Source organism: Amblyomma americanum, chromosome 1 (assembly GCF_052857255.1).
Source record: "Amblyomma americanum isolate KBUSLIRL-KWMA chromosome 1, ASM5285725v1, whole genome shotgun sequence".
Classification (NCBI taxonomy): Eukaryota; Metazoa; Arthropoda; class Arachnida; order Ixodida; family Ixodidae; genus Amblyomma; species Amblyomma americanum.
Window position 1 is genome coordinate 167,978,809 of NC_135497.1, and position 22,934 is coordinate 168,001,742.

Here is a 22,934-nt window from a genome sequence, read left to right on the forward strand (position 1 = left end):
GGGCGGAGAGCACAACGTATTCTATTATGTCGATGAGACGAACGCAAGCCACGACCGCGCGAAGAGTGCACGTAGAACGTACCTTAACATCTGGCCGCTCACTTTTTGGCTGCCAGGCTTGAAGCTTGAAGGAGTGGTTCCACTGTGGCTGTTGCAACTCCAAGCTGTAGGCGTGATGCGGCTTCATAGGGGAAGGGCAGACAGCAAGAGCTCCCAGAAGAACGCTGGCGCTCCGCGCTCGGGTACCACCGTGGGCTCGTGCGTCAAGAACGACTCCGCGGCTGTGGCAAGGGCCGGCGTTGTCTCCGGGCGCTGCCGGTGGCTCCGGTAATAGTTCAGCAGAGCGCTGGAACATCGTCGAGTTGCACCGAGATGAGGACAGCGAGGCCTACGTTCGCCGGTGTTTTCTTGCAGTGCAGCAGCAGTGACGTGGCTCTTGGGGCTCGAAAACGGACTGCGTTCAACGAAAGATGTTCGACGCGTGACTAGCGCTGAGCGTGATTCGATGGCAGGTACGCCGCGTGACACGTGCGGTGGCTACACCTGATTGGTGAAAACGTCGGAAGCGGATGTGGTGGTTCGTATGCAACGAAAAGAGTCGAAGAAACCGGATGGTGACGTCAAACCAAAGAGCCGGGGGCGAGGAGGAAAGCGCCGTTTTTTTGATGGGAATAAAGATTGTTTCAATCAATCAGGAAAAATTTAGAGCAGAGGCCGTCATGCATGCAGGAAGGAAAGCTCAGGAGAGGCCCTCGCTGTCCAGCTGCATGCCAAAAAGTTTTTCACGTGTTTTGGCAAGGACTACTGGGAGTCTTTAGCCGACGGCGAGGCAGCCAAGAGTAACGCTGCACGCCGCGGCGTCGTGTGAGATAATAGGACCATTTTTTTACCTACACTGGCTACACTAGTGTAGCTAGTGTAGCATTGTTTCACTTTTTTTTTTGCCAGTGTAGAAAAAGTGTTGCTCCGCCCATCTCCACGGACGCATTTGTTTTATGCGTAGTGCAGCAAGAGGACTACACTTTCTACACCGCTTTTTTGGAGGTGTAGGCTAGTAGACGAAAAACGAAGGAGCGCGTTTCAAACGAAAAATAATAATTATAATAAAAATTGGAAAATTGGTTTTTGGTAAAATGAAATGGCGCAATATGTGTCTCACATATCAGCGGACACCTGAACCGCGCAGTAAGAGAAGGGATAAAGGAGGGAGTGAAAGAAGGAAGTAATAGGTGCCGTAGTGAAGGGCTCCGGGATAATTTCGATCACGTGGGGATCTTTAATGTGCAACAAAATTTTCTGACTAAATGCCGCAAGCGGTTGCTGCGCAGCCTCGCAAGTCTGGGATGATCGTCCGCCTGGTCGACTGCAGCTTTATGGCGGTGCACCCACGATTCGAAGACAGTGGCAACCTCACCTTCTACGAATATAAAAATTGCTTACAGGACTGAAAGTGAGGATTTTAGTGCGCTCAACGCTACTTCGCGCTTAGGTAAGCCGCGTTCGTTCGGTTGGTATCGGCGCTCAGCGACCCACGTGAAAAATGTATTTTGCGTACATGGTCGTGTATATGTATCCATGTATGATAGTGCGAAGCTCCCTAAGCTTACAGTATCGTTTTTCACGCCTGTGTATTAATATGGCGGCGCCTCATGTGGTCGGTCAGGCCGCTGTCTGATAGCGGAGGGCCAGTCATCGAAAGTCGCACCCTATATGCCGCGGAACGCCGGTTTCAACGCGGCCCAGAACGCTGTTTCCCTAGTCACGAAATATGGATGGATGCTTTGCATTTCGCGCGACGAACTCGTCGTCGGCCCTTCATCCGACGATGAACTTACTGTGCAAGTAGCGACCGCTGCAGAGCAGGCGATACAAGTTTGTGTTTTACGCCCCATTTGAGGAGAAACAAAAATGACCTTTGCATTTCTCTACCGACCCGCCGCGGTGGCTCAGTAGTTAGGGCGCTCAACTACTGGCCCGGACTTCCCGGTTTGGACCTCGACCGCGGCGGCTGCGTTTTAATGGTGGTGGTGGTAGTGGTTTTATTAAAAATAATAGTAAAAAGGAAGGAAAAGATTTTTGCTAGCCCCGGCATCTGCCATCGATACTGAAGCACCTGAGCTGGGGCAGCGGAAATAAAGGACAGCAGGCAGAATGGAGGAATGAAATGAAAGAGGTGAGGGGACAGGAATAGAGGACAGGGGGAGAAGTAATATGTACAAACTATTTACACAATAAGAAATGTGTCCAGGTTGTGCGCGTGATTAGTTCATTTTAGAGGAATTAAATCACACACGCGCACAGCACTGTGTAGGTTACAACTGGAGTGCGGCGTCCAGTTATTAATCGTTCAAGGTAGAACTCGCGGAGCGTTCGGTCACTGCGTGTAACTACCTGACGGAGAACAGACGGGACGTCAAGCCCGTGTGTTCGAGGAATGCACAGAGGCTCACCAAAGTTCGCTCACGAATGCGCGCACTGCCCTGCGGCCACAATAGCGTCTTGATGGAGTCTGGTAGTATGCCCTGCGCCCTATAGGCCGCGAGCATATCGCGACGAGCATCGGCGAACGCGGAGCAGCGAAGGAGCAGATGTTCTAGTGTTTCCACTGCACCTCATCCGTCACACACATCACTCGTCGCGATTCCGTGACGCACCCGTCGTTCCCCGGGCCACACGCAGCCAATGCGCGCGCGGAGGATCATTGCACGTGGTGAGCGTGTAAGTGCGCGACAGCCGGTGACACTGTCGATGCGCTCACCTCCCGCGATGCGTGGGTCGGGGTGCTGCTTTCGGAGATGGTCGTGAATGGCCGCACGCACGTCCTCCAGCGCAAGGGGCAGATCGCTGGCAGGTAGTTGGCGTGCAGCGGTCGTGAGGTCGTCAGCTTCTTCGTTGCCGGCGATGCCGCAGTGACCGGGCACCCACTGTGCACGCACGGCACAACCTCTCTGCGCGAGGCGCTCGATGCGCGAGCGAATTTCCCGCACTAGTGGGGTATCGCGGCCATTAGATTGCAGGCGGCTGAGGGCGGCGCGGGAGTCGCACAGCAGAGCACTCCTGGGCGACGGAGGGCCGAGGGTGAGCAGCGGGTCCAGCCCGAGCCGGATCCCCATCAACTCCGCCGTGGTGGAGTAGCCCAGGAAGGCTGCGTGTTGCTGGCTGTGCAGTCGCAGGGCGGGGATGGTGGCCGCCGCAGCAAGGGAGCAGCTGTCGCGGGCCACTGAGCCGTCGGTGTACACGAGGAGATGGTCCTGGAGCTCCTCGTGTATGACGGCTCTGGCCAGCTGCTGCACAGCGCAGAGGGGTGTGCTCCGCTTTCCCGCAATGCCGACGATCTCTCGCTGTACCTCCGAGGCAGCAGGCCAGGGCGCGCAGGAGCCGTAGGGGGGTGGGCCTTGGGTCAATTGCTCATACTCGAGCAGCGCCGCGCCCATTCGTGAGCGTGGGTGCGAGCGCATACGCTGCAGCAGCAAGCCGCCGTCCGGTGCGCGGTGAAGCCGGTCGATGTGATTCAGTGCCCTGCGCGCTGCTTGGAGCTCAAGGGGCCACGCTCCTGCCTCGGCCAACGTTGCGGCGCACTGCGAGTTTTTGGGCAGGCCTAGGCACACGCGCAGGGACTTGCGGTGCTGAAGCTCGAGCTTCTTCCAGCACGGCTTGCGCACCGTGACGAGTGGCAGCGCATAGAGCACCGCCCCCAAAGCTGCAGCATTGTATAGACGCAGCGCGGCTTGCTGGGAGATGCCCTGGCCTCGAGCGGTGAGCTCGTGCACGCGTTTTAATGGAGAAAAAACAATAAGGTTCCCGTGTGCTGCGCGATGTCATTGTACATTAAAGGTCCCCAGGTGGTCGAAAATTATTCCGGAGCCCTCCACTACGGCACCTCTCTCTTGCTTTCTTCTTTCACTCCCTCGTTTCACTCCCCCTTTACGGCGCGGTTCACGTGTCCAACGATATATGAGACAGATACTGCGCCATTTCCTTTCCACAAAAAAACAATTATTATTATTATCTCTACCGTAATGAACACAACGCGAAAACGTTTTGCAGCATATATTTCTTCATTTCATCTTATAATAAATTATGAAGACTAAAAATTCAGAGGTTGTCGTCTGTTCCCGAGGAAAACGGCGCTCCGTATCACGCTATTGGCTGACGCTCGTGCAGACGAGTGCAGCGCCTTACGCCATAGCTTTAGCCCCGCCTCCACAGGCCTACACGAGCTTGCACGAAGTGTAGGTTAAAAATATTAATGAGGATTGCCTGAGATAATGCAGGATGTACAAAGCGAAAGATGTCTGCCTTTACTGTGTTCATTGACGTTGGCGTTAACAATGTTCTAGAAGGCGAAAACTTTGAGCAAAGGAAGGGAGCATAACTGGCTCGCTGGATATGCGGATGCCTCATTCGTGCTTTGATACATGTGGCGCTGGTGAGAGAGATGTGGCCTGAATGCATTAGCGCTGACAGCGTTGTGGCTGAGATGCGATACTGCAGCAAGAGCTAGGCCGCAGCGTTCATTTGGTGATCAATCTCTCGCGATCAAGCATTAACTGCATGCCACTTCTGAGGGTAGTAGGGAGGGCGCGCTGCCTATTCAGTGTGAGGAACGCAATCAAAGCAGGCATTTTCGGTTGCTGTTTTTAAAGCGAAAGCTTTAATGGCTACGAACTTGCGATTTCGCCGTGGCGGTGCTCCGAGGAGACACATGGCGTCACAACTCGCCTGGCCGCGGGTATTTCTCACTCCATCGCTCCCTAGTCACTACTGCGCATGCGCCGCAAGTAGCACCGAGCCCCAGGTGTTCCGCCTCTGCACCTTTCCTCAAAATCTAACTTTAAATTTTAAGTTCTCTCTTTCTTCTTTCCCTCCCTCATTTATCCCTTCCTTTACTGCGCGGTTCGGGTGTTCACCGAGATATGTGAGACGGTTACTGTGCCATTTCCTTTCCTCAAAATACAATCTAAACAAGTGAGCCGACATCGTTCATAGAGTTCTTTGGCACTGACAACTTTTCAAACACCGTTCATTTTAACGAAATGAAAGGCGCACAACCGGCTCCGTGGTTCAGTGGAGACCTCATTCTCGCTTTCATGTACGTGGCGTTGGTGTCCGAGTGAAAATTGACATTTTGGGGAGAGGAAATGGCGCAGTATCTGTGTCACATATCGGAATACACCTGAATCGGGCCGTAAGGGAAGGCATAAAGGAGGGAAGAAAGAAAAAAAAAGAGGTGCCGTAGTGGAGGGCTCCGGAATAATTGCGACCACCTAAGGATCTTCAACGTGCTCTGACAAAGCACAGCGCACGGGCGCCTTAGCGTTTCGCACTTATCGAAATGCAGCCGCCGCGGTTGGGTTCGGAGTTCCCGGGTCAGGCCTTGGTGATAATCGAGTAGCATTCGGCGAAGGGGCTTATCGCAACTGCGGTAAGCGCGGGAAGGAACTTTCATTTGTTGTGGTAGCCCACCATGGTACGTAGTATCTGTCGTCGCTTTTGTCTGCTTCGTTTTGCGACGGCGGATGTATGCGCCCCTGGGACCCTGGCAGGTTACACTTGGAAAAATATGCTGTTATACTTACATTGGGTTCATTGTAGTCTCGTGTTATTCTCAGGGCTAGAAGGTTAACCTCAATACATGAAGTGAAGGGACAAAGTTTTTGTTCAGACAAACTGTGTATATATACACACCCTCTGACAATTGACAGAAGGAAAGAAAACCAAATCTAGCGTACACTTCGTAGAGTATGCTTGTTTGTGTTCTTGTTTTTTCTCATATAAACTGTTACACGTGTTGCCACTGAAATAGAACTTGTTGCTCTGTGCCATGTGTCACGTTTCATTCCTTTTCTTTAAACTGTGTGTCTAGGATCAAGGTGTGTATTTAATGATGCTTCCGAAGCAACTATCCCACCTTAGTGCAGTGTATAGACTGCTTTTAAACTTTAGCTGCCTTTGCTAGGCTGCGCCAGGACAAGGTGGTCTCCCGATCGAGAAAAAAAAATTAAGCCAATGTTTAACACGGGTAAACGTAAGTAGGTGCGTCAAAATAATTCGAACTTGGAACCTTGTAGATCTGGCCGCTCAAGCCGCCGCGGCCGGTTGAAACTGGTTTCAGAACGATACCTCTACTCTATGCATTAATCTAATTAATACGAGGCATTATTTGCCAACAGTCATTCCTGAACATACGCGGCTAACGGGTTAATATCGAGCGCGAACAGTCTTGTGCGCGACTGTTTCTGCAATGGCAGGGTTATTAGGTATTCTGATATTACATTTTTTATTTACGTAAAGAAGGGTATAGGTGATATGATGATGTAATGCGAATTCCATTTCATTATGATTCGTTTAACGTGAGGGCGTTACGGGTCCTTTGTTGCAGAAAACCGGGATCATGGTTGTCCGTGAGCGAACCCACGAAAAATCCTCAGAGGAGGAATCTAGGAGGCAGGTGGACCACTTAGATCACTTGACCTTGCGACGTTATCACAACTGGCCACCATGGCAGTTGACAGTTAAATTAATGATTGGTCGCGAGGGTTTGAAATTGGCCAATTCCGCATATACGGGGACTAAATGCATCATTGGTATCGCGTCATGCCCTTACGGCGTAGCGGAAGTGTCCCTTAGTTTTTGTGCGAACGCAATATAATTCACACGGTCGAACCCAGCCCCGGAAATTGTGCCTTGCATGACCTTGAGGTTGATCTTGGCAAACGTGCAGAAATAAAGTAAATAATGCCGTGTCTGGGTCTCGAACCCGCGGCGGTCCGCACAGTACGGCTTCGCTGTCCACTGCACGAGAGCACTGTGCTATCGCCGCAGTAAACCGCACCCCCTGTTGTACCCCTAACGCTCTATCGCTCAGAGAATTGCACGTCGTCGTCTAGGGGACGTGCACTTGGTAGGAAAGTTTAAAAGAAATTGTTTTCGAGGACGATGTAAGGCAATGTCTTGGCAAGAGCCAAGAGAATTCGAACGACATTTTAAGACATTGTGTTGGCAATAGTCAAGAGAATTCGAAACCAATGCTTTCGCATGCTCTACTCGATTTAATGCAGTTAAAGTGCGATTTCTTTCCACTTCGTTATTGCTGCATGGCACCGCTATTGCTCTATTCAGTCAGTCAAATGGACGAATGATAAGAATCGATTATTATCTGACGGAAATTATTTTATCACCGTGACACTACATTGATTCCGCGTCTTCCTTTTCACTACCCTACAAACCAGAAGTCGCGGTTAATCGCTCCGAAAAGGCGAGGACACGAAAAACGAAATTTAAGAGGACGAGAAAAGACACAAGGGAACAGCTTGATCAGTTACAACTCAAGCAAAATTGACTGGCCACGTCTTCCATCTCGTTTTTTGCGAAGCAGCATGACGAATTGATAACCGCTCGGTCTTGCTTACCTGATATATTAGTTTTTATCACTCACCCGTCCAGAAGTGCCTTCATCCCCGATGTGATTGATTAAAACCCTTTTAGACAAATTAAAAATGAACATTGCTTTCGAGGAAATGAAAGGCGCAGTAACTGTCTGACTTATCGGTGGGCAACTCAGCCGCGCAGTGAGGGAAGAGAGGAAGGTGGGAGTGAAAGAATTAAGAGAGAAAGATTTACTGTAGTGCAAGGCATCGAAACGCGGCCGCGGTCGCTTGAATTTTTACTGAAAAAGCTGAGCCTTTGTATCTTTTCTCGTCCTCATAAAATTAATTTACGATGTCCTACTTCAACTATGAGTATTTATTTCTTATCGTGTGCAAAGGTCGGAGCCGAGAGCAGAGACTTTGGATTTCCCGCCCACTGTTTCCTCGGGCGATTAACCGCGACTTGTGGGCTCACTTCGTCTTCCAAAAGATGTCTTGCAATGTAAATCAGGTCATAATTCTTGCTGATAGCCTTTCTGTCCTGAGCCGTTCGCTAACATTTTTTCATTCCACCACATGTGAAAGAAGTGAGTTTTCAGTGGGTACCCGGTCATTGCGGCATTGATGATAATGTGATGGCTGATTTTTAGCAAACTCTACCCTTTGCGGACTTGTGGTACCATTAATTTCTGACACTGTTCTTTGACAATAGCCCTAAGCGGTTCCTGCAGCTTCACTCCTTGTGTCATGAGCCTCTCCTTGCTACAGCAGATTTTCAGCGTTTGGGATTTCCTTAGAGTGTCCGCTTATGCAGTTCAAGGCAATGCGAGGCACCTATGACCCTCTTGCTGTGCAGAATACCACGATTGAATCTTTATTTGTGCCGATCAAGTGATCACGTACTTTATCTCTTTTTCTCCTGCAGTCGGTGGTTTGCTTCTCTGCGTAGAGTTCTTTTGTGGATTCCCTTCGCTCGATTAGAACCTCCCTCTTTCTATTCCGGTCCTTTTCTCGTCTGGGGCACACGCCAGGGGATATGTCCTAAAACCATTGCGCGATTATCTTCATAATTTCATCATTGCGTCAGGGAGATTCCTTTATTAGTTACGATTGCCTGAATTTATTCCACTACAACAGAATTTAATCTACGTCAAACTTAACTGTTCCTAATGTTTGAATGTGCAAGGCACCCTGGCCAATCCCCCATTGTGCGTGTGTGCCATTCCTCCAGAGGCCAGCAACAACAACGCGGCGGCCGCGTTTGCATGGAGAAGCGCGAAAGGCTCCCGCTTGCTTTAAAGCGCCCGTGGACATGTGCACCCTCCGCCGCGCTTCCACACCGTCCAATTTCAAACACCAGACAGCGGTCTCTTCCTTGCAACCGGTGTATTCCTTGATACCGTCGAGAAAAGACTGTTTGGGCTACACAATGGTGTCAACGTGACAAACAAGGGCCAGCTCATCCCAAAATTAAAAAAAAAGAAATCGCGATGCTGTGCGGGCTGACCCCGGAGGGAGTCCTCTGTGGCGTCTCTATATTGAATAAATGTGGCGCCTATCTGGATCGTGAAAATCGCCGATAGCTGCAAAGGCGCTAGACGGACGCATCCCGTCCAGCAGACACATTGCTCATCTAACTCGAAAACCCAGAAACCAATGTAGCCGCCGCGGTGGCTCAGTGGTTATGGCACTCGGCTGCTGACCCGAAAAACGCGGGTTCTATCCCGGCTACGAATTTCGATGGAGGCGAAATTCTAGAGGCCCGGGTGCTGTGCGATGACAGTGCACGATAAAGAACCCCAGCTGGTGGAAACTTTCGGAGTCCTTCACTACGGCGTCCTTCGTAGCCAGAGTCGCTTTGGGACGTTAGACACTCATAAACCATAAACCAACAACTAAACTAACACAGGTGGGTAATCCACACCTTAAAGGCACACTGTGGACAAAGAAAAGTTGGCCTGCATCATTAGGGTCATCATTATCATCATGAGCCAAATTGCACCCACTGCAGGGCAAAGGCCTCTCCCATATCCCTCCATTTAACCCGCGCCTGTGCATGCGGCGGCCCTTCTACCCTCGCGATCTTCCTAACCTCATCCGTCCCCTGCTGCGCTTCTCTTCCCTTGGAATACAGTCTTTTACCCGAAGAGCCATCGGTTATCTTGCCTTCGCATTACATGCCTTGCCCAAGTCCATTTCTTCCTCTTGATTTCGACTAGGATGTCATTAACCCGCCTTTGTTCCCTCACGCACTCTTCACTTCCTATATCTGGACGTTACACCTATCATTTCCCCTTTTCATTGCTCGCTGCGTTGTCAATTTAATTTGAACCCTTTTCGTTATCCTCCATGTTCCTGCCTAATAGGTGACTACAGGAAAGATATAGCTGCTATATACTTCTCTCCTGAGGGATCTTGGTAAACTGACTTTCATGATCTGCGAGTACCTGCCAATTCACTCCACTCCAGCCTTATCTTTGTAGTTATTTCATTGTTGTGGTCCGGATCTGCGGTCTCTACCTGCCCCAAATAGACATATTCCCTTGCAACTTCCAGCGCCTCGCTACATATTTAAAAATGCTGTTCCATTTCAGGGACTGTTAAACATATTTCTGCATTACGATTTTTCTACTCACCGTTTTGTTTTCCCTGTCTAGCTCATTGATCAATTTTTGCAATTCCCCGCTGGGATAAATAGGAAGGCAATGTCATCAGCGAGTTGCAGATTTCAAAGGTATTCTCCATTTGCTCTTGTTATCAACTGTTCGAAATGCAGGTATCTGAATACCTCGTGTAAACAGGCGGTAGATATCTCGCTGTCTGGCACCTTTCCTGATTGGGATTTTATTACTTTTTATGGAGGTTTATGATGGCTTTGCAGACCTATTGATATCTTTTAGAATGTTTATACCAGGCCCATCTACACCCTGATTTAGTAATGCCGGCATGACTGCCAATTGCTTGGCTGAGTCAATTGTTTCCTTGTAATCTGTGAAGGCTGCATATAGGCGTTGGTTAAGTTCTACGCATTTCTCTGTCACCTGATTGATGGTGTGGACGTGGTCTATTGTCGAGTAACCTGTACGAAAGCCAGCCTGGTATCTTGGTTGATTGAAGTTTAAGGTTGCCGTGGTTCTATTGGCGATTATCTTACCAAGTACCTCGCAGACAACGGACAGAAAGCTGATCGGTCTGTAAGTTTTCATGTTCTTGATGTCCCTTTTCTTATGGATTAAAATAATATTAGCGTTCTTTCAAGGTTCGGACACGCTCGAGGTCATGAGGCACGGCTTATACAGGGTGACCAATTTTTCTAGCATAACCTGCGCCCCGTCCGGCACCAGGGTAGCCCAATCCTTCTCTGGTGAGGGAATGTGTCGTCGGCTTTGGCACCAGGATCAGGCCACACCTCAGGCCTGGTTATATAATTCCATCAACAGGCTAATTTTTTTCATACATGCAGCAGAAACTGCGTGACACCAGGATTCGAACCTCGCTCCTCTTGTATGCCAGGCTGATGCTCTAGCTTTACGATATCATTCCTCGTTGTTGATTTTCCGTTTAACTTTGCTTAAAAGGAGGTCATTAACTCTCGTTTGTCAGCTGACCCACTTGCTCTTTTCCTGTCCCCTAACGAGTACCGCCTTCTAATAACAAAGAGACCACACAGTGAAAACTGAGTTTTCGTAAGTTAGCAAAGGCCACAAAACGAAATGCACGCGTTTCCTTGCATCCCCGGTCGATTTCCAAAGTGAAATTCGTGCGTGGACAGCGAATTTTGGGCGTGGATCCCAGAGGCTAGGATACACCACCATTCCATTCAAAAGGGTGGCAACCCGCCCTTTCGGTAAGGATGTCATGAAATTCAGGATTTTCGAATCAAGTTTCTTAGCAGGCGTCTTGAGCACGCTCCGAGGCGTTACCGCGCTACCGCGGACACTCCGCGCGATCCGCAGCCGGCGGAGGTAGAGAGGGGCCGAGTGGTTGGGGCCGGCGGGGGAGCGCCGCCATTTTGGCGCGCGAGAGAAGAGGGACAGGCGCGAAGACGCGGAAGTTCAAATTTTGTCTGCATATAACTCAGCTTCCACAAAACACATTAGGATAATTCTTACTGGGGGATAATTATGAACCGTCGCCTTTTAACATCCTAGACATATCGCACCTTTATTGAGACCCTCTTTCTGGGTCCCTTAAGGACAACCTCTTGCAATTCATTGAGAGTTTTTTTCTGGACAAATCCTGTATTTCTTTACAAAAGAGTACTGCAGTAAATATCAGCAATACATTGCAGAAAAAACGCGCAGTTTTAGAGCATTGAGCCAAGACATCTGAGCAAGAATTTGAGAAATTTAGACGTAATTGCCACGTTAAGGCCGTAAAATATAAATATTCTATGAAGCGGAAGCACCACTAATGTCGAGACACTGTGAAATTGTGAACGATGACATGTCCACGAGGTCGATTATGGGTCGATGTTTTCATGCGTGCGAAAATGTTTTTGTCCTTGAAAAGCAGGCGGCCAGGTCTACCTTCAGCCTCAAGTACATAGTCACACCAGCGGGGCGGATGAGCGCAGAAGCCGCGAGCGCACGTTGGGTATCCAGAGCTCGAACGCCAGTGCTTGCGTCATCTTCGTTGTTCTGGCTCACTACTCATTCGATCTGAAGACGATGAAGAGCGGCCCATCACTGGCGTTCCACCTCCTTCCCCTGTGCGGCGTCCTGTAGCCACTCCGACGGCGATTCCGACGTCATGCTAGCCGTCGACTGAGGCCGTATACGGCAGGGCATGTGGTACGACGCCACGGAGGCCAGGTGGTACCAGCGCCGCAGACCTACGAGCAGCAATGTCAATGGCGAGGTGGAGTCTTCGAGAGCCAGTCTCTAAGAGAACCGGGCGTAGGTCGACGAGGTGTTCCGCTTCTTCGGGGTCCTGTTGGCGACCGTCGGCACAAGGTAGATCGACGGCGGGGTCACTCGCAAGACAGAGGCAGAGAAGGACCACGACGAGGACCGCGGGGGCAGACGAGGACCACGGCGTGCTTGGCGTCGAGTGCGGTTACGACCGACCCGCTGCACACGTTGATCAGCGCGATCACCTTTGCCGTCAGGTGTACGCACCGCGCACTGATGGAGAATTGCGAAACGGTGGACGAAGAACACAACGTTTTCTGCTGCGCCGGTGAGATGAACTCTGCTCACAGCCGGACAAAGAGTGCATGTTGTACCTTCATTGACAAATGGCCGCTCTCTCCCTGGCTGCCAGGCTTGAAGCATGAAGGAGGGCTTGCACTGGGGCTGTGGCTGTTGCAACTCGAACCTGTAGGGACCCTGCAGCTTCATTGGGGCAGGGCACACGACAGCCTTTTCCCGTAGAACTGGGGCGTTCCGCGCTTGGGTACCACCGTAGGCTCATGCGCCGCAGCAGGCTTTGAGAAAGGCTCCGCAGCAATGCCAAGGGACGGCGTGGTCGTCTCTGGGCGTAGCCGGTGTCGTCAGTATTGGTTCAGTATTGCGCTGGAGCATCGTCGCGTTGCACCCAGGTGGGGACAGCGATGCGCTACCTTGGCCGGTGTCTTCGAGCAGTTCAGCAGCAACGACGTGGCTCTTGGGGCTCGAAAACTGTTTTGCGGCCAGCCCGACACGTTCGTCGCGTCACCAGCGCCGAACGCAACTTGAAGAAGGGCGTGCCACGTGACGCGCGATAGTGGAACGATCTCCCTTCATCGTTCTCTTTGTCGTGAGTATCTCGAACGGGGCCCAGATACCGACTGATGCGCTCTTTGTGGGCCGGATATTGCTCGATTTTAAGAACAGGACTTTTTATATACTGTGAAACGGATTAAGGGTCATAATTCGCGATAAATGTTGGTGTAATCTTTCGCTTCGTGAAGTCACTAATAAAAAAGGAGTAGAAAAGAAAGAGGAATAATAATGATAGGCAGTAGGGAGAAAAAGACGAATACCTGAAATTGTTCTGGTGCGGTGCATCACCTCATTTGTGGACATCGTCTTGCCATATTAGTGCAATGCCAAATTAATGTCTTTCCCATTGTTCAATAGTATGTTACAAGACTACTTGATGACCTTCCGTTCACATGCTTCAATTGCGACTGATGCCTCGGTGTGTCAAGAAACGCACAACATAGGCATTTACTCCTAATCCCTTGATTGGCCTTTTTCTCTCCGTCTTCAAGATTTCACGCCTATTTATTTGGCCGAGTTTCTAGCGGTGGTTCTTGCACTGCACAAAGTACCCAACACTTTCTCCGCGGTAATAATAATTACAGTCTCATTATCCTTATGCACTTTCCTGTCCGCGTCATGCTTCAATTGCGACTGATGCCTCGGTGTGTCAAGAAACGCACATCATAGGCATTTACTCCTAATCCCTTGACTGGCCTTTTTCTCTCCGTCTTCAAGATTTCACGCCTATTTATTTGGCCGAGTTTCTAGCGGTGGTTCTTGCACTGCACAAAGTACCCAACACTTTCTCCGCGGTAATAATAATTACAGTCTCATTATACTTATGCACTTTCCTGTCCGCGTCTACTGAATCGCAGCCCTTTCGAATACTAATTTTTTTTATCCCTCTGTATGTCCAATAAATTCGGTTTCTTTGCGTTCCTGGACACAGGGGCCTACATTTAAGTGAATCAGTTCATGGTTTAGCGAAGGCAGCCCTGATTGGTCCGATCGTTGACTCTCTTCCAACCGGTGCGTTCATTACGGCGGCACGGTTTCCTACGTATGCATTTTAAAGAGAGGATTTGGGGCATCAGCGCTTACTTATTCCTTGGACGATTTACAGCACCTCCTGTTCCCTTGGCGGAGTACAGCTTGGTGATTTCGCAAACTTGAAGTTTTCTTCACGCGACTAAGTGGCTGTGTGCCGCAACTAAATTATTAGTTCTACTGGCCTGGTCTTGCGATCTCCCCATTGTGTCCGTATTGTGCTGAGACGGAAACAGCAGAACACTTTCTTCCCTATTCTCTTCGCTACTCGTCGCTAAGGAGGCGACTGTTAGAAGTTCAATTAAAGAAACTCAGTTTGCGTCTTTCCTCCGCGGTTGTTCTATCCATTGGCGCTTCCATGCTTGGACATTCCAATGGGAATGTTTGCTGTACCGTTCAAAATTTTCTTCTAGAATCAGAACGCCTACCTCCATAAGCTTTCGTAATGCCCCTTTTGCCCTTTATTTTGGTATTTCTTTCGGTATTCGAACATGTTTCTTTTTATCTTCTTTCTTTTGCTCACTCCCGCGCATACATTTTAAGCTTGCTAGACCCTCTTAGCACCCTCAACCACTTCTGCCACAGAAACTGAGTTGCCCAAATATTTTTAAGATCATCCCATGTTTGCCGAATGCAGTTTGCAATAGAGGTAGTCGCCGCCTGGTTATGGCCAATCCCCTTTGTGGGTACATGCCGTTTTATGAGGCCAACAACAGCAACAACAGTATCAGGACTGAAATTTGCGGTTGGTCCCCCTACTCCGACAGTCCGTTGGATCTTGCAGCCGCTCTTGCCCTTTGGCTAGCTGCTGCTGATATTTCGGTTCCTAGATGGACAGCATTTCCTCGCGTCGCTCGATCGTCGGTTGTTCTATCCTTTCTACTTCCGTACTGTCTTGAGAGGCTCACACCGTGCAGAATAGGCCCGCGTCTGTGCCACAGTGTGTCGTTGTGAAGCTGCACCGGTGCTAGAGGGAAGCATTCGAACCAGCAGACACATTGCTCATGTAACTGAAAAACCTCGCCCAATATAAACCAGGACTGGTAAGCAGATACTAAGCTTAGATCCATGTGACAGCTTGGCGCTGAATTAGCCGCGTTGATCCATAGCTTAAATTACACTGAAGGCCTGTAGAATATGTTGGCCTGTAGCAGTATGGCTCCGCGTTCTGATCAAAAACAGACCACTCATTGAGAAAACTAAGCTTTCGTAAGCTGTAGGAATGACCAAAAATTGGAAGATACGCTTAAGCACCGCCTTAAGGGTATGACACCACAACGTAATGGGTTAACTCCTATATATCCAGAAGGTGATTCTGTACTTTGCACTCATAGACCTCTGGGAGTCCTGATACCCCTCGTAATGCAGTAGTGCAGCGCGAAACCGATGCGCCGCTGCCCTGCGATGGCAGCTGCTCCCAGCGGTGGGCCTTGTGCGACCCCAGGTTGCTCTTCCTGATGGACCAATCTTTAATTTTAGTGCAAACTGCCACTATGGGCAGTTTGCTCGCTACCCGGTTGCCAGGTTGGCATGACGTCGCAATGTCACGTGACATAGGTGGCTCACAAGCCTCGTAGGTTGCTCCCAGGGCTCTACCTGCCAGAGCAATGCCCATGAGTTTTCGCTCAGGGAACCAACGCCGACAACGGCAACACGGCATGTTCTAGTGAACGGGGCACATAACCCTGTCGCGTTACCATGCGAGCGTGATCACCGGGTCGCACTTGCGGATCTCCGAGGCTAGCAACGCCTCCATTCGGTTCAATTTTCTAGCCGAATAATGCGTCTTTTCCTGCTGGACCGTAGTAAGCACGTACTGACACGTTTTAGCGTTCAAAACAGCGAATAAACGCACACAGGTGAAGAAGTTTAGACATAATGTGTACTTTTTTATTTCTGATACACGATTCGTGCCTGGTTTATACCGCAATTTTCCCGTTCAACGCGGATAGTGATCACAGTGCATTCATACGGCTGATCTACACTTCGAATCTCCCTGTGGTAATTTTTCAGCCTTGGGCAGTATCCTTTGGCTCATTTACCACCCCTCCTAAAGCGTTTTTTGAATGCATGTGGCAACTAGAATTGGATCTAGCGACTCCTAAAAAGCGAAGCGCACCTTCCGAGTAATCGCTGAAGCGTGGTGCGCCCTCCAGTGCTCGTGACTAGGCGGCGGTGGAGGCATCGAGGCACCCAATTCTCGACTCAGTCGCTGAGCGAGCTGCTGATGACGATATTTTGCAGGAAGCGAGGCTGGAGGGTAAAGACTGGTCCTCTTGCAAATCTGCCATCACGGTGCTGGGCTGCCTGACAACTGCAACGTGCGCAGTCCAGTTACCTCTTCAAGTGCTCGACGCAGACAAACCACTGGAACTTGGACAGAAAATACGAAAGAGGAGCGCAAGGCGTATTTCGCTCATTTGATCTTTCCATGTATCTCCGCCGCTCATTTATGCCGCTTTCGAGCACTAGTTTTGAACGAAAATGGCGCATTTACGGGTGAACTAAAGGATAATGAAGAACAAAGAAAATTGCGAACCATCCATGGATCCTTATTTTTCTTTTGATGCGCTCCGCAATTATCAGCGCGTTGAGAGTGCGAATTTTGGACTTCAACCTAAGCAATTGCATTCATAGTTAACTGCACTAGCATTACATTTTATTCTCAGAATTTTACAATCTGAATTTCTACTCAAGGTGGCAGTGTCTGGAAGCGGAATGCAAGTTGCACTGCTACGCCAATGGCTGTGCCGGGAACAAAGAAGGAAACAAAATATAAAATGGTTTATGGTTGGTTGGTTTATGGGGATTTAGCGTCCCAAAGCGACTCAGGCTATGAGAGACGCCGTAGTGAAGGGCTCCGGAAATTTCGACCACCTGGGGTTCTTTAACGTGCACTGACATCGCACAGCACACGGGACTTGAGAATTTCGCCTCCATCGAAGTTCAACCGCCACGGCCGGGATCGAACCCCCAGCTTTCGGGCCGGCAGCCGAGCGCCATAACCACTCAGCCACCTCGGCGGCTACAAATTATAAAATGAAAATAAATATAAGATAATTTACAAACATGCTTAGGGTCCAGTTCCACGCCCACAGGATTACACAACCAAGAGTGCGAATTAGCATTTCTTTAGGCGATGAAATTGCTCAGTAACTTCCTCCCATATGAGCAGACACTTCAACCGAGCCCTGAGGGAAGGGAGGAAGATGGGAGTCAAAGAAGAAAGAGTGAAAGAGTTGCTGTAGTGGAGGGCGCCGGAGTAATTTCGAACGCCAGGGGATTATTAACGTGTACTGACATCGCACAACACACGGGCGCCTTTTGCGTTTCGCGCACGTTTAGAGAGTCTCATTATTATATTTTTTCATCCTCACTACACCCACTGCAGGGCAAAGGTGTCTCCAGGTCTCTACAATTAACTCTGTCTTTTGCCAGCTGCGCCGACCGTATGCCGGCAAGCTTCTCACCCGCCCACCCGACTTTCTGCCGCCCCCTGCTACACTTGTCTTCTCTTGGAAACCACTCCGTTACCCTTAAGTCATCTTGCGTTCGCATCACATGCCGTTCCCAAGCCCATTTCCTTCTCTTGATTTCGACTAGGATGTCATAAACCCGCGTTTGTACCCTCACCCACTCTGCCCGCTTCCGGTCTCTTAAAGTTACACCTATACATTTTATTTACATAGTAATGCAGTACAAAACAGACGAGTTAGGAAAAGGTTAGACGCAAAAATGAGCGCTACTCCCATTTTGCGCACTCATGATGCGTGTGGCCATTGGACGTAGCGAGTTCAGGACCGCGAGGTCGCAACGGCTTTCACGCTCTGTTGGGGCTGGCTAGGCGGTCAGTGGCGCGGCATCATTCTCCCTTATGCTTTCTAATAGTACTTTAAGCTGCGGGGGTTCTGAAATTGCAAAGTGTTTGTATACATTTTTTTTATTTTTTCGCCTAGTAATGTGGATACGCGCATGCATGTATGACTCATCGTATGAACCTGAATGAAAGAGCACCAGCTTCCATGTTTTCTATGCTGTGGTAAGGCGCATATGCTTTGAGGTGTGCTGAAAAATATCTGAGAAGTGCCACACGTATGCACCATTTGGCTCATTACAGAAAATGTTTTACCGTGCGGGTCATCACGCATGCAGTACACGGTACGCCGGAAAGAAAGGCCAGATTTTAGCGCCTTAGATTGTAGCGCTCATAGTGAAGTTGTGGCATACAGATGCGATATGCAGTTGAATTGGTATTAACGGTATACGCACTTCCACGAGAAAAACGTTCAGCTAATGTGCGTTCGTCATGACTATGCATGCCTTAAGGAACGTACCCCGATTCTTTTCCCGCTTAAAATTAACCGTAAACAATTCGCGAACTTAGAAACCGCAACAACCACAGCACAGTCATTCACAAGCGTCGTCTGAAATCATAATTACAGCATCACCGCTCGGCAAACACATGATAATGGACTTCATAGCGTGCCGTTTGATTAACATTACGCGTGCAATTTTCATTCATATGTGGTGTTGATACAAATACGTCAGAGCGCGACTGATTATCGTATGTTTTTGACTGTCTCTCGAAGCTTATGCTGTACATTTCACGCTGGCACACAACGTACCGAAGGCCACACATTCGCGTTATAGTCGCCGATATATATAGATGCGTAAACGCGATAAGCAGTTTTTTTTTGCGATCTGCGGCTTCCTCCGATAACTTCAATTGTTTTTTTTTCTTTTTTTCATCAACAGAGCCTATTTCTACCGTACACATGCGTAGCAACAAGACAAAGCCGCGCGCGATGCAGCGGAGAGCCGCCACCGAAAGAGCGGTGGAGGCGCCCTGCACTTGCACCCTTGCACCTTGCCGCCGTCACCACTGATCTGTTGAGTTTCGGTTTTTAGCTTCCGGCCGCTTTTTCTGGTCCTTAGAAGTGGCGTCGGATAGGTCGGAGAGCTCCATTGCAAATACGCCACAAAAATGACGAAACTGTGCTGCACTCGCGCGCTGGAAAGAGTGCTGCTCTCGAATATTATACCAGAACACGGCCACTCAATCCGGCTACGATCGGACTAAAGCCCTATAGAGTAGCTATGCTAAGTAGCGACAAGTTCCTCTTCAAACTGCCACCTTTTCTACTAGGCTCGCGGCCGTCCGCGCATATATATATATATATATATATATATATATATATATATATATATATATATATATATATATATATATATATATATATATATATATATATATATAGTGGCATTCTAGAAAGATAGCCTCGAAATAACGTAGCATACTTTGCCACGCTCTTCTTTAAAGCACGTGCCAACTCTTAATGAATAGCCGCCTCTATGGGTACTCTGTGAAACAAGAAAAATATTATTGAATATTTTGCTTACATGTGTCTCTATGGGCCGCGCTCCGCCACGTCCGTACCCCTAGCCGGGAATGGCCCTCACTAGTACGTAACGCAATGGTTGCAAAATACATTGCACTCGAAATGACGCTTCATACTTTCAGAATATGTTCTAGGATGAACTTGATTGTTCTTCACGAAGGGACAAAATCATTGCTCGCCCAAATCAGGTGCTCAGTGATATCACATAACGAAAAAAAAATTTGATTCAATTTATTCCTATGTTCGCTAAGCCTAGTTTACACCCCGAGTTTTATCTTGTCTTCTCAGCCGGCGACAGCAGCGCCACCGCATCTTGCTTTGATCACAGATAGGGATAGGTATTTGTCTATTGCAACGCTACGCATGCGCGGAGAGCAGTGGGGGTGAGATGAAGTGATAGAAACCTAGCTCTCCCATTTGAAGCGCCGCCTCCAATCGCGTTTGCGCCTGCGCCACTTCGCTTCGATGAACTATCACGCCGCGGAACGTGGCCACGCGCTCTTGTGCTCATCCCAAGAGCGGCCGACCTGGTACACCGGTGTACACAGGCGCACGCAAATTTATTACACACGGTCTTTTCCAACCTTTTCTGTTCGGCAACACTGTGATTTAGCCCCACCGCAGTTTCTGTTTGAAGAGCAGCATCAAAAGCTGAAGCGCCACCAGTACTGGATCCTTATCAAACACAGCGCAGAATGCTACCCTTGCCGTGCTGCCTTATCAAAACCAGCGAGACGCACATCGCCTGGCCTGGCGAAACCTTGCCTAAAACCGTGTTACTGATACCGGACTCACTTTGGGGTTAGTATCATCATCTGTCCCCATGTTTGTTTACAAACTTCAAAACCCTGTATAGATCGTTTGTCCTGTGTGTAACGTAAACGGTAAACAAAAAAAAAGAAAAAGAAAAAAAGGGAATGAAAAAATAAATTCCTGCATGCAGGCTTCGTGTCTGCTGTTTGGTCCGTCGTTTGCCTGCAGCTTAAATGCTGCTTCAACTAAACAAAAAAAAGCACACTAGAAAGAGTTATTTCCCGTTGCTAACATCAGGAAGCGTAACCATATGAGAAGTTGCTGTGCTGTATACCAGCTACATTTCCCGCGATTTTCGCATGCAAGGGCGCCCGCAGAAATTCGGATATGGAGCCCCTGACACGCAGACCCTATGCGAGAAAGGAAAGCTTTCCATTTGGCTCTCGTCGTGGTCGAAACTGCTCTGGAGGCGACACGAAATTGAGCGGCGGTCCGTGATCAACACATCTGTCTGTTCTTGACCGGAGGGAGCTCCCAAGACAGCTTCGGCCGCAGGCGAGGCCACTGTACCATCCAGACAGATAACCAGTATGTACATCACGCGGCATGCGCAGCATAGCTTCTCCACACTTGTCTGTCGCGGCAAGCATTAGCACAGAAATGTAAAATGCCCCCTCTTCGATGGGCAAATCTCTTCTCCCTTTTCACTGCTGCATTATACCCCTGTCTCTAAAAAGGCCTCGGTAAGCACTACGTGGGAGTTACATTGCCTGTGACCTTGCTTTCATCAGTGGCGTCCCCTCCGGTTGCACCTTTTTTGTTCGTTCTGCATCTAGTACTGCATCTTTTTAATTTTTTAAGGAGACCTTGTTCTACTGCTCACGGGACTGTTTAGCCTGTGGAAGAGCCGCACGAGTGATCGCCATGCAGAGCCGCCACGTTCATCGAAGTCTGTTCAGAGAGCAGTGTGCTATGGTGCGGGGGTACATGCTGCGCAGGACCGACTTACTCGATGCATGCGTGTGTCTCCCGGAATTTTGATGTGCGGGCAAAGTGAGAGCCGGATGCTGGTGTGACTGTGTATGACGGGCTGCGGGATGCGATCTGGTCAAGTAGGGATTGAAGCCTGCAAGGGTGTGTCTACTTCCATGCAATGAGGAAAAAAGACCCTTCGTGGCGTATGTGTTACGTGCCCGCCTGGCACACCGAGGGCCTGGTTTCGAGCAGGAATGCCGGCGAATTTTTTTTTTCGAATGGTCATTTTCGTGCGTACACGGTCTGATGACACGCTCTGGTGACATTCTCTGCCGACACTCTCTGGTGACAGGTCCTGTACACGTCAGTCATGAGACAAGAAATGCTTTCGCATTGAATTATTGCATGACTCCTTTTTGATCACGGCTCATGATTTAAAGTTCGTAAGGAGGCAAGGATAAATCCCATTCCATTTCTTCTGCTCTAACGGTAGACGAATGGAAGTTTAAACTCTTTCAAAACTTATGTTGTTGCCTCAAGGAATTTCCGGGACGTATATTTGAGGAACTGCAGGGCCTGATGTACTATCATGATTCTTTTTCAAATGAATCGGCAGCCAACGTATATTTCATTTACTATTCCTGTTTTCAGTAAGTGCGCCATCGAACCACAGCGCAAAGGATGGGTTTTTTTCCATGACCACTGCAACGCCCACGGCCCATTAATAAAAAATTGTTTTTTTCGTACTTATGGTGTATCATACACGGTGAGTGAATAGGTTGCTAAGCAGTAAAAGCATATTGTAGGAAAAATACGTACATCTAACTGTCTAGTGATCCACACGCATGTTTGATCGATCACGTTTTCAAACCGTTGCGGTCACTCTAGCGTTGACACGAGCGGAGTTCATGTGTATAGGGACATCATTAAAAACGTGGTCATCACAAAAATTCAGATATTATCGGTCCTTAGGGAGTCAATGTGCTCTTATGAGTGCCAAAATTTCCTGCCACTCATTTCATTAAAGAAAAACTAGTCGAGCTCAGCTTACAAGCTAAGGTCATTCTCCAGCGAGAGCTAGCTGTATTACAGTGCTAAGCGGCTAAGCTTGGCTGAATGGGGTTTTTCTGCTTTAAGTAACTGCATGTGTCGCTAATCGATTACAATGAAAATACAAGCAATGCACAGTTGTTGTTGCGACCACAACATTTTTTTAATTGCTTTCCACAATACTGGACTGTTACCGTGTGGTCGCTGAAATGAGTGTATCGATGCACTCCATGCCAAGCACAACGGTGCAAGTATGCTGAAACGCTAGGTTAATTCCCGTATCTCACGGTGTCGTGGGCTAAGGCTGCATTCGAAAGTAGCTGCCGTCCCAAATCATGAATTTCTTTGATGAACTGCCTGTAGGTAGCTCCTACACTCTAAAGACAGATGAGTAAAAAGGAAGTAAAATGTCTTCTGACGAACCCTCTTTTTAGGTGGTGCGTCCTTGGGACATGCCCGTAAAACATGTGATTAATCAGCCTTTTGGCCACATTGTTTACATATGAAGGAGTATGCGCCGCAAACATGGCCGCATACAGCGCCGGGTTAGGGAGCGATCCCCATTCAAGTTGCCTCGATACGATTTCTTAGACTTCGTTTACGGACTTGTGTCCCGGAGGGTAGCGGGTCTGAGCTATAGAAGGTAGGATATT

The 22,934-nt window shown here is 49.0% G+C and overlaps 1 protein-coding gene across 1 annotated transcript in view; it reads right to left on the minus strand.

The window, feature by feature from the left end:
• The window catches only part of LOC144114157 (uncharacterized), a 39,978-nt gene that overhangs the window by 1,013 nt on the left and 16,031 nt on the right, over positions 1–22,934 (minus strand). The window contains exon 4 of the mRNA XM_077647711.1: positions 83–454. The gene's annotated coding sequence lies outside the window, so the exon portion shown is untranslated. The remainder of the gene's footprint in view (positions 1–82; positions 455–22,934) is intronic.